Source organism: Stenella coeruleoalba (genome assembly GCF_951394435.1).
Source record: "Stenella coeruleoalba genome assembly, chromosome: 2".
NCBI classification, from domain to species: Eukaryota; Metazoa; Chordata; class Mammalia; order Artiodactyla; family Delphinidae; genus Stenella; species Stenella coeruleoalba.
Window position 1 is genome coordinate 103,443,642 of NC_137147.1, and position 13,989 is coordinate 103,457,630.

Genomic DNA, 13,989 nt, shown 5'->3' on the forward strand with positions numbered 1-13,989 from the left:
GTAGATTGCTTTGGTTAGTATAGTCATTTTCACAATATTGATTCTTCCAATCCAGGAGCATGGTAAAGCTCTCCATCTGTTTGTGTCATCTTTGATTTCTTTTATCAGTGTTTTATAGTTTTCTGAGTACGGGTCTTTTGCCTCCTTAGGTAGATTTATTCCTAGGTATTTTATTCTTTTTGTTGCGATGGTAAAAAGGATTGTTTCCTTAATTTCTCTTTCTGATCTTTTGCTGTTAGTGTATAGGAATGCAAGAGATTTCTGTGCATTAATTTTGTATCCTGCAACCTTACCGGATTCATTGATTAGTTCTAGTAGTTTTCTAGTGGCATCTTTAGGATTTTCTATGTATAGTATCATGTCATCCGCAAACAGTGACAGTTTTACTTCTTCTTTTCCAATTTGTATTCCCTTTATTTCTTTCTGTTCTCTGATTGCCGTGGCTAGGACTTCCAATACTATGTTGAATAAGAGTAGTAAGAGTGGACATCCTTGTCTTATTCCTGATTTTAGAGGAAATGCTTTCAGTTTTTCACCATTGAGAATGATGTTTGCTGTGAGTTTGTCATATACAGACTTTATTATGCTGAGGAGGCAGGTTCCCTCTATGCCCACTTTCTGTAGAGTTTTTATCATAAATGGGTGTTGAATTTTGTCAAAAGCTTTTTCTGCAGGTATTGAGATGATCATATGGTTTTTATTCTTCAATTTGTTAAAATGGTGTATCACATTGATTGATTTGTGTATATTGAAGAATCTTTGCATCCCTAGGATAAATCCCACTTGATCATGGTGTATGATCTTTTTAATGTGTTGTTGGATTATGTTTGCTAGTATTTTGTGGAGGATTTTTGCGTCTATGTTCATCAGTGGTATTGGTCTGCAGTTTTCTTTTTTTGTGATATCTTTGTCTGGTTTTGGTATCAGGGTGATGGTGCCCTCGTAGAATGAGTTTGGGAGTGTTCCTCCCTCTGCAATTTTTTGGAAGAGTTTGAGAAGGGTAGGTTTTAACTCTTCTCTAAATGTTTGATATAATTCGCCTGTGAAGCCATCAGGTCCTGCACTTTTGTTTGTTAGGAAGATTTTTAATTACAGTTTCAATCTCATTACCTGTGATTGGTCTGTTTATATTTTCTAATTCTTCCTGGTTTGGTCTTGGAAAGTTGTACCTTTCCAAGAATTTGTCCATTTCTTCCAGGTTGTCCATTTTATTGGCATATAGTTGCTTGTAGTAGTCACTTATGATCCTTTGTATTTCTGTGGTGTCAGCTGTAATCTCTCATTTTTCATTTCTAATTTTATTGATTTGAGTCCTCTCCCTTTTTCTTGATGAGTCTGGGTAAAGGTTTATCTCTTCAAAGAACAAGCTTTTAGTTTTATTGATCTTTGCTATTGTTTTCTTCATTTCTATTTCATTTATTTCTGCTCTGATCTTTATGATTTCTTTCCTTCTGCGAACTTTGGGTTTTCTTTGTTCTTCTTCTTCTAGTTGCTTTAGGTGTAAGGTTAGATTGTTTGAGATTTTTCTTGTTTCTTGAGGTGAGCTTGTATTGCTATAAACTTCCCTCTTAGAACTGCTTTTGCTGCATCCCATAGGTTTTGGATCGTTGTGTTTTCATTGTCATTCGTTTCTAGGTATTCTTTTATTTCTTCTTTGATTTCTTCAGTGGTCTGTTGGTTATTTAGCAGTGCACTGTTTAACCTCAATGTGTTTGTGTTTTTTACAATTTTTTCCATGTAATTGATTTTTAATCTCATAGCATTGTGGTCAGAAAAGATGCTTGATACAATTTCAATTTTCTTAAATTTCCAAGCTTTATTTGTGACCCAAGTTGTGATCTATTCTGGAGAACTTTCCATGTGCACTTGAGAAGAAAGTGTATTCTTTGGCTTTCAGGTGGAATGTCCTATAAATATCAATTAAGTCTATCTGGTCTATTGTGTCATTTAAAGCTTGTGTTTCCTTATTTATTTTCTGTCTGGATGATCTGTCTATTGGTGTAAGTGGGGTGTTAAAGTCCTCCACTATTATTGTGTTACTGTCGATTTCCCCTTTTATGGCTGTTAGCATTTGCCTTATGGATTGAGGTGCTCCTATTTTGGGTGCATAAATATTTATAATTGTTATGTTTTCTTCTTGGTTTGATCCCTTGATCATTATGTAGTGTCCTTCCTTATCTCTTGTCACAGTCTTTATTTTAAAGTCTATTTTATCTGACATGAGTATTGCTACTCCAGCATTCTTGTGATTTCCATTTGCATGGAATATCTTTTTCCATCCCCTCACTTTCAGTCTGTATGTGTCCCTAGGTCTGAAGTGGGTCCCTTGTAGACAGCACATATATGAGCCTTGTTTTTCTATCCATTCAGCCAGTCTGTGTCTTTTGGTTAGAGCATTTAATCCATTTTACATTCAAGGTAATTATCAATATGTATGTTCCTATTACCATTTTCTTAATTGTTTGGCCTTGTTTTTGTGGGTCTTTTTCTTCTTTTGTGTTTCCTGCTTAGAGAAGTTCTTCAGCATTTGTTGTAAAGCTGGTTTGGTGGTGCTAAATTCTCATAGTGTTTGCTTGTCTGTAAAGCTTTTGATTTCTCCGTTGAATCTGAATGAGATCCTTGCTGGGTAGAGTAATATTGGTTGTAGATTTTTCTCTTTCATCACTTTAAATATACCCTGTCACTCCCTCCTGGCCTGCAGAGTTTCTGCTGAGAAATCAGCTGATAATCTTATGGGGATCCCCTTGTATGTTATTTGTTGTTTTTCCCTTGCTGCTTTTAATATTTTTTCTTTGAATTTAATTTTTGTTAGTTCGATTAATGTGTGTCTTGGTGTGTTTCTCCTAGGGTTTATCCTGTATGGGACTCTCTGAGCTTCCTGGACTTGGATGGCTATTTCCTTTCCCATGTTAGGGAAGTTTTTGACCATAATCTCTTCGTATTTTCTCAGACCCTTGTCTTTCGCTTCTTCTTCTGGGACCCCTATAATGCAAATGTTGGTTCATTTAATGTTGTCCCAGAGGTCTCTGAGATTGTCCTCAGTTGTTTTCATTCTTTTTTCTTTATTCTGCTCCCTGGCAGTTATTCCCACCACTTTATCTTCCAGCTCACTTATCCATTCTTCTGCCTCAGTTATTCTACTATTGATTCCTTCTGGAGTATTTTTAATTTCAGTTATTTGTTGTTCATCACTGTTTGTTTGCTCTTTAGTTCTTCTAGATCCTTGTTAAACGTTTCTTGTATTTTCTCCATTCTGTTTCCGAGATTTTAGATCATCTTTATTATCATTACTCTGAATTATTTTTCACGTACGTTGCTTATTTCCTCTTCATTTATTTGGTCTTGTAGGTTTTTACCTTGCTCCTTCGTCTGTAACGTATTTTTTGTCGTCTCAGTTTCTTGATGGGTGGGGTTGTGTTCCTGTGTTACTGGTTGTTTGACCTGAGGGGTCCTGCACTGGCGTTTGCAGGCAGCTGGGTAGAGCTGGGACTTGGTGCCCAGATAAAGACCTCTGGGTGACCTCACTCCAATTAATATTCCTTGGGGTGTGAGGTTCTCTGTTAGTGCAGCAGTTTGGACTCAGCACTCCCACTACAGGAGCTCAGGCCTGACTCCTGGCCTGGGAACCAAGATTCTGCGAGGCATGCAGCATGGCAAAGGAAAAAAAAAAGGAGCAGTAGAATAACAAAGAATAAAAAATAAAATAAAATTAGAAAGATAAAAAATATATTACATATATAAAATATATATTTAAAATATATAAATATATACATTTGTATATGTTTATATATTTATATATAAATATATTAAGAAAAATAAAAATATAATTGAAACAACTACAACAAGGTAAAACAGAACCACAACAGAAGAAAGAAAGAAAGAAAAATGCGAATACGCCAAAAGGAGAACAATAACAAAGTACAAAGAATAAAATAAAATTAGAAAAATAAAAGATTTATTAGAAAAAATAAAAATATAAATGAATGAACAACAAGGTGAAACAGAACCACACCCTAAAAGAAGAAGAAGAAAACAAAAAAGGTGGTTAAAGGCCTTGGCTGGGGGGGGCGGAGCTTAGGCGGGGGTGGGGTTTAGGGTGGGGGCAGGGCCTACGCTTAGGACCTGCCTGGCAGGGAAAAGGCAGCACGGCCAGAGGCGGGTGCCTGAGAATGTGGGGTTCCAGAGTTTGTTGGTAAGGCCTTAGGTGAGGGTGTGTGAGCAGGGTTTAGGCCCAGTGCAGTTGGAGGGGTCTCAGAGGGGGTCTCCGAGTGCCACCTGTAGAGGTAAGGCCCTGGGTGTGGGGGTGGGGGCCGGGCTCTGCGCTCCCAGAGGGAGCCTCTGAGGGCTGGGGATTAGACCTGGGAGCCTAAGAGGCTCCCCGGTGCCCAAGTGGGCAGGGAAAGCACTGGCCACTCTCCTTTCTGTTCCTCTGCCCTCCCAAGGGTCTCTGCCATTGCTGCTGAACCCCTAACTATGGGTGGGCCCCACTGGGTATGATAAATCCTCCCCTCTCCCAGCTGCCCCTCAGGGGTGCAGGTCCCATCGGTCAGGCCTTTACTTTTCCTCCCCCCTCCCTCCCTCCTACTCCCTCAGGACCCACACAGCTGGTGGGGGCCTCAGTGGGCAGAGGATCAGGCCTGGGTCTCAGCAGGCTCCCCGGGGCCCGTGTGGACAGCGGAAATGCTGGCCATGCTCCCTTCTGATCCTCTGCCCTCCCAACGGTAGCCCTCTTTCCCCCTCCAGACGTGGGATCCCTTCCCCTCCCCCAGCTGCCCCTCAGGGGTGCCAGTCTTGTCCTGTCTCCACTTCTTCTCCCCCTTTGCTCCCCCCCACACCCTACCCGGTCACTGGGGGTTCCTCCTGTCCCCTTAGGCGTCCATGGTCCCCCACCAGTGCCTGGTAGATGCCCTAGTTTTGCGGAGTTCGGGAACTCCTCGTCCTTCTAGTCCACCATCTTGACTCCGCCCCTTTCTTTCTTTCTCTTGAGTAGTAGTCGATTGTACACCTATACCACAATTCATTTATCCATTTATCTGTTGTTGGACATTTGGATTGTGTCCGGGTTTGGTCTGGGACCTATCTCACAGCATGCTCATCCATTCCCCAAACCCACACTGTGCTCATTTGCCCAGTTTCAGAAAGCAGAGTTTGCATAGACATATTCAGCAACTGGCAGAATCCCTGCAGTGGTTCCTTGACCCACGGACTTAAGGATATTCTAGTAAGAAAGGCCAAGTGGGAGCCACTCGAATTCTCTCAACCTTCAAAAATCGTAAACCAAAGCAAACACCGCATTCCTGGAGGAATTGCAGAGATGACTACCACCCTCCAGGACTCGAACAGTGCAGGTGTGGAGATTCTCATCACACCTCCGTTTACCTCCCCTATTTTGCTTGTGTACATGACAGATATGTGTTGAGGAACTACAGTGGATTATCATACATTTAATTAGATGGTGACTTTAGTTGCAGCTGCTCTTCCCAATATGCTATGATTGGTGGAGTGTATCAGCATCATCCCTGACACCTTATATGCAGCTATTGGTCGGGCTAATGCCTTTTTCTCTCTACCTGTTCATTGAAGGCCATCAAAAGCAGTTTTCTTTCAGCCGGAACGACTAGCAATATCTTCACATTCTTACCCCAAGGCTACATAAACTCTCTAGCTTTATGTCATAATCTAGTCCACAAGAAATATTATAACTTATATGAAGAAAACCTTAAAACACTTCTGAAAGCCACAGAGGTAGACTTGAACTGATGGTATAATGTCTTTGTTCTTGGTTAGGACACCTCAACATCATTTAGAGGTCAGCCCTCCTTACTGTACTTAGAAATTTAATATGATCCCCATAAAAATTCCAAAGAGGGCTTCCCTGGTGGCGCAGTGGTTGAGAGTTCGCCTGCCAATGCAGGGGACACGGGTTCGTGCCCCGGTCCGGGAGGATCCCTCATGCCGCGGAGCGGCTGGGCCCGTGAGCCATGGCCGCTGAGCCTGCGCGTCTGGAGCCTGTGCTCCGCAATGGGAGAGCCCGCAGAAGTGAGAGGCCCGCGTACCGGAAAAAAAAAAAAAAAAAAAATTCCAAAGAGCTTTTTTATGAACCTAGAAAAGTTGATCCTAAAGTTCACATGGAAAAGTAAGCACATAATAATAGCTAGGAAAACACTGAAGAGAAAGAGCTATAAGGCCAGCCCTACTGGATATTAAAACATATGACAAAAGCTCTAAAATTAAGAATATGGACAAATATCATCTGATGTCACTTATGTGTGGAATCTAAAAAATGATAGGAATCAACTTATTTGCAAAACAGAAATAAACTCACAGACATAGAAAACAAATTTATGGTTACCAGAGGGGAAAGTTGTGGGGGAAGGATAAATTAGGATCTTGGGATTAGCAGATACAAACGACCATATATAAAATAGTTAAACAACAAGGGCCTACTGTATAGTATAGGGAACTACATTCCATATCTTGTAATAACCTATAATGGAAAAGAATCTGAAAAAGGATATATATACATATATAACTGAATCACTTTGCTGTGCATCTGAAACATTGTAAATCAACTGTACTTCAATTTAAAAAAAGAGATTATCTCCATTCTTAGTAAAAGCAAGCTGAAGAATTTAGGGGTAAAGGGTCATGATGTATATAACTTACACCCAAATAGTTCAGAAAGAAGTATTGTAGAGGGAGAGAGAACAAATGATAAAGCAAAGGGTAAAAAAAGTGTTACCAGCCTCAAACGTGAGGCTTCTGAAAATTAACACTAGTTCTGAAAACTTCCATCAGATGATATCTCTCCTCCAGGTAAAGCCTTCAGGAGCTTTCTACTGCAAGGGGAGGAAAATCCAAATTTCTTTCTTTTTTTAAAAAACATATTTATTTATTTATTTTTGGCTGCATTGGATCTTCGTTGCTGCACGCGGGCTTCTCGTTGTGGTGGCTTCTCTTGTTGCAGAGCACGGGCTCTAGGAGCACGTGCCCTAGGCTCACGGGCTTCAGTAGTTGTGGCACGTGGGCTCAGTAGCTGTGGCTCGCGGGCTCTAGAGCGCAGGCTCAGTAGCTGTGGTGCACGGGCTTAGTTGCTCCACGGCATGTGGGATCTTCCCAGACCAGGGCTCGAACCCGTGTCCCCTGCATTGGCAGGTGGATTCTTAACCACGGTGCCACGAGGGAAGCCTCAAATTTCTTATCAGGACCTAGCAGGCTGGCAAGATTGACCTCCTGACGGCCTTTCCATCGTCGCTCCCTGACCCCACGTGGTCCAACCCCACATGCTGGTTCGTGGAGCCCTCAGATGCCCAATGACTCCCACGCTCTCCTGCTCTGGGATTTTACACATTCTGGGTCTCTGCCTGCTCATAGCTTCCATCCACTCTTAACATCTGACTTCTTTTCATCCTGGCAGTTTTAGCTCCTGTGCCACCTCTCCACTCTATTTAAGGTATCCCTATGCCCATTTCCTCTCAGCATCTTTTTCAACAATATTGTAACTATTTTATTTATTTGTTACCTGGCTTTTTTCTCTCCCTACCTGGACCTTTTCTCTGGGGAGGGACGTTGTCTGTCTTGCTCACCATTATTTTGTATCATGCTCAGCACAAGGTGGGCAACAAAATAAAGAAAATCTTAGAGTAGAAATGGCCTGTGACAAAAATTTGGAGGCAGGAAACTGATCAGTGGGTGCCAGATGTTAGAGAGGAGGGAGGGATGACTGGTGGAGCAAGGAGGATTTTAGGGCAATGGCACTACATCTGATGCAATAATGATGGATACATGTTATTACACATTTGTCTGAACCCACAGAATGTAAACCACCAACAGTGAACTGTGGACTCTGGGTGATAATTATGTGTCAATGTAGGTTCATCATTGTAACAAACGTACCCCTCTGGTGGAGGTGTTGATGATAGGGAGGCTGTGGGCGTGTGGGAGCAGGGGGTATATGGGAACTCTCTGTACTTTCTGTTCAACTGCTGTGAGCCTAAAACTGCTCTAAAAAAATAAAGTCTGTTAAGAAAAAGAAATGGCCTGAGAGACTCTAAAAACACCACAAGATGGCACTAATTCCCTTAGAAGTTGCAATGTGGGGGCACATGATCTTTGCTGCTGGTGCAGAAGAATGTAGTTAGGGTTAGGGGTTCTGTGACCTCCAGTCCAGTTCTTACGACACTCAAAGTGCTTCACAGCATTGTCACAGCTCAGCCCCAGCTTTGTACTTTCGATGGATGTTTTAAAGTGTCGAGTTTATTGCTACTCAGGCAGGGCGAGGCCAACAGATCAGGAGACCACGGCCACTGAAAAGATGGTTTGTCATTTACAGTTCCCAAGAGAAGGGGGCGCTCCGTGCCAAGCAGGGGCACATGGGGGAGCACCGGGGGTCCATCAGGAGGCAGGAAGAGCAGGGGGGAGGTGTGGGGCTCATGATTTCTGCAGGAAGGAACAGGTGAGGCAGTGTAAGCAGGCTTACGATGGGCTAGTTTGAATTCTTTCAGCGGGCTGTGGAACAGAGGGGCTGTCCCTAGTTGTCTGATACCTGGCCCTGGGGTCATTAGGGCAGGTAGAGAGTGGCCCCAAGTGTAAGGGTCCCATAAAGGAGGTGTTTGGGGGTGTGGACTCCGGATTGGTGACTTGCCTACAAAAGATGTGCTTGCAGGCGAGTTCTTTGCTGTCTCTAGGAACTGGCCAGTCCTGGGGGCGGGGCGGGGAGGGGGGCAATCTCTTCGGAGTCAGCAAGGCCCCAAGATGTCAAAACATCAGAAATACATGGTTAACACAAGGAGTGTGATGACATAGAATTATTTTCTCAAGGTCACACACGAGGTCGGAAGCAAAGCCAGGAAAAGCACCATCACCAGAACACCCCAAGGGAGTTTGGATTTCTGAAAAGCAAATCTTCCACCCAGATACTGTAGAATAATATCTAATTGCTTCTATAAATGGAACTGGCAAGAATATTACGAGAATTGCAGATCTTTTCGTCAGTTTCCTAACTGGAAAGCAGTTTATAAAAGTTGGGCTTCTTTAAATCATTTCTCTTCACCTGCGAATGATCTGTGTTTTTTTTTTTTTTCTAATTTTATTGGATTGTAGTTGATTTACAGTGTTGTGAGTTTCAGGTATACAGCAAAGTGATTCAGTTATACATATACATACATTCATTCTTTTTCAGATTTTTTTTTTCCCGTATAGGTTATCACAGAATATTGAGCAGAGCTCCCAGTGCTATACAGTAGGTCCTTGTTGGGTGAATGATCCTAGGGTGACTTTTAGAGAGAAGACACAGTAATGTGAATGGGAGAAAGACCCCAAGGCTATACTTCCATCTCATGGGCAGAGGGAGAGGGACAGGCCAGAGAAGAACAGGTCACCTGCAGACGCAGCCAGGGAGCATCCTGAGGTGAGTCAGGCCTGGCAGCTTCAGCAGGTGGAGCGAGCAATCATCCTGCATCTGCGTGGTGCGTAGTGACGCATGGCTCGTGGCAGAGGCCTCCCCTGACCCGGCAATAACTCCATTAAATGGACACCAGGGTTGGATCAGAGGAGGGGGGTCATCTGTGGGACTGAATCATTTAACCAAACCATCACACAGAAGTGTACCAATTTCTGAAAGAAAAAGAACCATGCCCTAAGAAACAGCACTTAGCAGACAGTTTGGGAAAATCAAAATGCTCTGTTGAACGGCTGGCTTTGGCCAAGTCTCCGCGTGTCCGCAGCCAGGCTGGCTGTCAAGCCATGTCCAACCCCCGACGACAGGGGAGAGAAGGCCAGAGAGATGAGTAGTTGGGTCCTGACACAGCTTCCAGCATCACAAGGAGACCCTTCAGTATAGACCATGAGCCTGCTACATTTGCGATGCTGAAAATAATCGTTTGGGGGGATGCAGGGGTCGGCTGGGGAAGTGCTCACTTGGGGACCAGGGGACGAATTTCAGCTGAAGGGGATTCAGCCAGGCTGTGTCTTGTTCATCTTTGCAAGTTCACCACTGCAAGGGGCTCACGGGTGCAGGGCAATCCTCTTAGGCCACGACGGCCAGCACTGCAGGTTTAATCCGAGGCCCCCCCCCCACCCCTCCCCGAAGACCTGCAGTCTCTCCAGACGGTGGGATGAGTCAGCCTGCAGATGCCTGTGCGGTGTGGATGATGCCCACGGAGGCCGCGGAGCTGCCTGGACCGGGAGGGAGCCCTTTCCCGGGCCCTCCACGTGCCAGGACAGCAGAGACAGGGGCCGGGTCTTGGTTCTATCACTGCGAGCCAACAACTCGGAGAGAAAAGGAGAGGAGGGCCGAGCAGCTCTCGGAGATCCCCAGGAGTTACAAAGAGAGGATCCTGAGGGACTTGGACGTGAGCTGGGTGCTCCCACACTTGGTGTACGATGGTGTGTTCTCCTTGCAGGAATGCAACCAGATCCTCTCCCGGGATGACTCTCTGGAGAGAGTGGACTCTTTTTTCTTGAAGCTGTGCTCCAAAGGGCCAAAGGCTTTCTGTGCTTTCTGCTCTCATCTGGAGGAATTCTGCCCTTACCTGCTCACCTGCTTTTTTCTTTACCTTCAAGGTAAGAACATGGTTTGCTCTGAGAAGTGTTAAGATTAATGATGGTCTAATCAAAATATCTGGCACTACAACCACACTCTTTAAGAATGCGCTCCAATGCAGCATTGATTTTTATTTTAATAAAAAGATCCAATACTTCTCTCTAAAGTCTCATGATACAGAAGTAAATGCTTATGGTGTCACATAAAATCTTACACAACACAGCCTAGGGGATGACTTCAGTTGTCTCATAGAATGATTTGCACCTTTCTGATTTTAACGAGGACTTTTAATTGCAAGGCATAAACTATTAATAGATTAAGTTTCAGTTAATAGAAGCTGGCCTGAGCTTTCATTTTATAGGTAAAGGCACAAAAATTGCCATGGTTCCTCAAAATGTAAGAGTTACCATGTGACCCAGGATTCCACTGCTTGGTATACTCCCAAGAGAAATGAAAACATGTCCACAGAAAAAACCTGTGTGAGGATGTTCACAGCAGCATTATTCATAATAGCCAAGAAATAATGACCCGAATGTCCATCAAGTGATGAATGGATAAACAAAATGTGGTATATCCATGCAATGGAATATTACTCTGCCATAAAAAGGAATGAAGGCCTGAAACATGCTACATGGATGAAGCTTGAAAACCTTATGCTAAAAGAAATAAGCCAGTTACAAAATGCCACATATTGTGTGATTCCATTCATATGAAATGTCCAGAATAGATAAATCCATTGAGACAGAAAGTAGATTCGTGGTTGCCCAGGGCTAGAGGTAAGGGGATTGGGAGAGACTGCTATTGGGTACCGTGTTTCTTTGTGGGGTGATGGAAACGTTCTGAAATTAGGTAGTGGTGATAAGCTGAGTATGTCTATGACATACTAAAACCCACTGGATTGCATTACTTTCAAAGGATGCATTTTATGGTACATATGTTATATCTCCAAAAAAGCTGTTATTTCCAAAAATTAGCGTGGGAGTCTTCTTAGCTGTTTCTCATCTGCTAGCCTTCCAAAGAGAGCCCTGTAATTGCCAGTTCCGATTTCCCTACCTCCTTCCTTCTAAAGAGAAAGGGTTTGGGTTCGTCAATACCAGTACGTTAAAGGAATGAAGAGTGGGGGAAGGGAAGGTGAGCGTGGGAGAGAAAAGCAACACAGAGCTGGACAGAGGAGGTGGGTTTGGGAACAGCAGTGACAGCAGATGTTCTGGGGCAGTGGTAGGACTATGGGAACAGAGGCAAACGAAGGAGATCCCTATCGTGATTCTGTGGCCTGAGTACATGTGTACCGCTCAAGTCTTCGAGAATTGCAGAAAGTGTTTGGTTGTTGGTCTTCATTTGCCTGCACCATAAGAATCCCAGCTTTACGATAGTTACCTGTATTTTAAAATTTGTCTCAGGGGAAAAATTATTTTTGGTTTTTAAGATAGTCGTGAATTATAATGTTCAGTAAAATGGTCCCTCCATGGCCCAGGTCAAGATGGTGCAAGTGGATATTTATAAATGGCTTCTTATTTATACATTATTTAGGCTATCGTGTAATATAAATAATTGATACATATTTCAGGTTGTAATTAATATAAATTTGTCAGAGGAGTATTTGTTCATCCATTCATTTATTGACGCTATACAACTTTATACAGTACTGTGGTAAACAAGAACAATGCAGTCCTTTAGTTTTAGTGCCACGTCCTTTATTGCTATTAAATATCTATCATACAGTGAAAAAAAGAAAACCCCTTTGGTGAATGTTTTTTACAATGTAATTTAAAATGTTGATAAGTCAAAAATGGTCTGAATATCTATTACAGTAATCATTTAACTTTTTAGGTAAGGGTCAATTACACAGTGAGTTTTGTTTATTTGTTGCTTAATTTTTTTCTTGTAAATAAATAACCTTGGCTGAAAAGGAAGAGGGAGAGGGAAAAGGATCAGGTGGAGTATTAGTTGTATCTTTAACATTTTAATTCTTTAAAAAATTTTGAAGCATATCCTGGGCATATATCCAGAGAAAACCATAACTTGAAAAGATACATGTACCCCAATGTTCATTGCCACACTATTTACCATAGCCAAGACATGGAAGCAACCTAAGTATCCATTAACAGATGAATGAATAGGAAGATGTGGTATATATATACAGTGGAATATTACTCAGTTATAAAAAGAATGAAATAATGCCATGTGCATCACCATGGATGGACCTAGAGATCATCACACTAAGTGAAGTAAGCCAGACAGGGAAAGAAAAATATCATATGATATCACTTATTTGTGGAATCTAAGAAAAAAAAGATACAAATGAACTTATCTACAAAACAGAAATAGACCCATAGGCATAGAAAACAAACTTATGGTTACCAAAGGCGGAAGGGGGTGGAGGAATAATGTAGGAGTTTGGGATTAACAGATACACACTACTATATATAAAATAGATAACCAACAAGGACCTTCAGTATAGCACAGGGAACTATACTCAATACTTTGTAATAACCTATATAGGAAAATAATCTGAAAAAGAATATATATATATATATATATATATATATATATACACACATATATATAACTGAATCACTTTGCTGGACACCTGAAACTAACACAACATTGTAAATCAACTATACTTAAATTTAAAAAGTAACAAAAAAATTCTGAAGCATATGTATGAAAATGTTAACACTTGTTAAATACAGAGTTAGAAACATGGCTATTTCTTATATTTCTTATATTATTTTCTATACTTTTCTGCATATTTGAACATGTTCCTCAGCAAAAATAAAAATAGAAGTATTTGAATTGTAAAAGAAATAATGTGTTTGTGGTGGTGGTTACACAAATCTGTACTGACGACAGCATTTTATAGAACTATACAAGAACCACAAAAAACCCACAAAATATGAGTGCATGTAAAAACTAGTACAATCTGAATAACGTCTATAGGTTAGTACTGTGCCAATATCAGTTTTCTGGTTTGAATGGTTGATTCATTATTCAATACATAACTAGGATTATGTAAAACATTATCATTGGAGGAAGCAGAGTGAAGGGTACATGGGAGCTCTCTGTATTATATTTACAACTTCTACTCGAGCCTAAAACTGCTTGAAAATTAAAAGTTGTAAAAAAAAATGTAGCAATAGCATTATCAGAATTTAACTGGAGAGATTATTTTTCAAAAATCAAATTCTAAAATGTTCAACTTCTTTTGCTACCTGAATTTCATGTCAACAGTCAGAATTTAGAGTTTTAAAGTAATTTTTGTAGGTGATTCCATAGGTATAATTCTGGGCTATTCTGTAAGTTCTTTGCAGAGGTTCACTTCCTTCCAGCATGGGGTGACCCACCTGTGCTCCATGGGGCTCACCCTTTGTAGGTGCCCAGAAGGGGCTGCTTTATGATGGGCTATCACGACACCTCCCTTCAGAAGGAAATCCATCTCCTCTCAC

At 41.9% G+C, this 13,989-nt stretch overlaps 1 protein-coding gene across 1 annotated transcript in view; it reads left to right on the plus strand.

Moving 5' to 3' along the window:
• Positions 1-10,414: 10,414 nt before the first annotated feature.
• The window catches only part of TJP1 (tight junction protein 1), a gene marked incomplete at its 5' end in the record, with an annotated part of 330,702 nt that continues 327,127 nt past the window's right edge, over positions 10,415-13,989 (plus strand). The window contains one exon of the mRNA XM_079914047.1: positions 10,415-10,563. The remainder of the gene's footprint in view (positions 10,564-13,989) is intronic.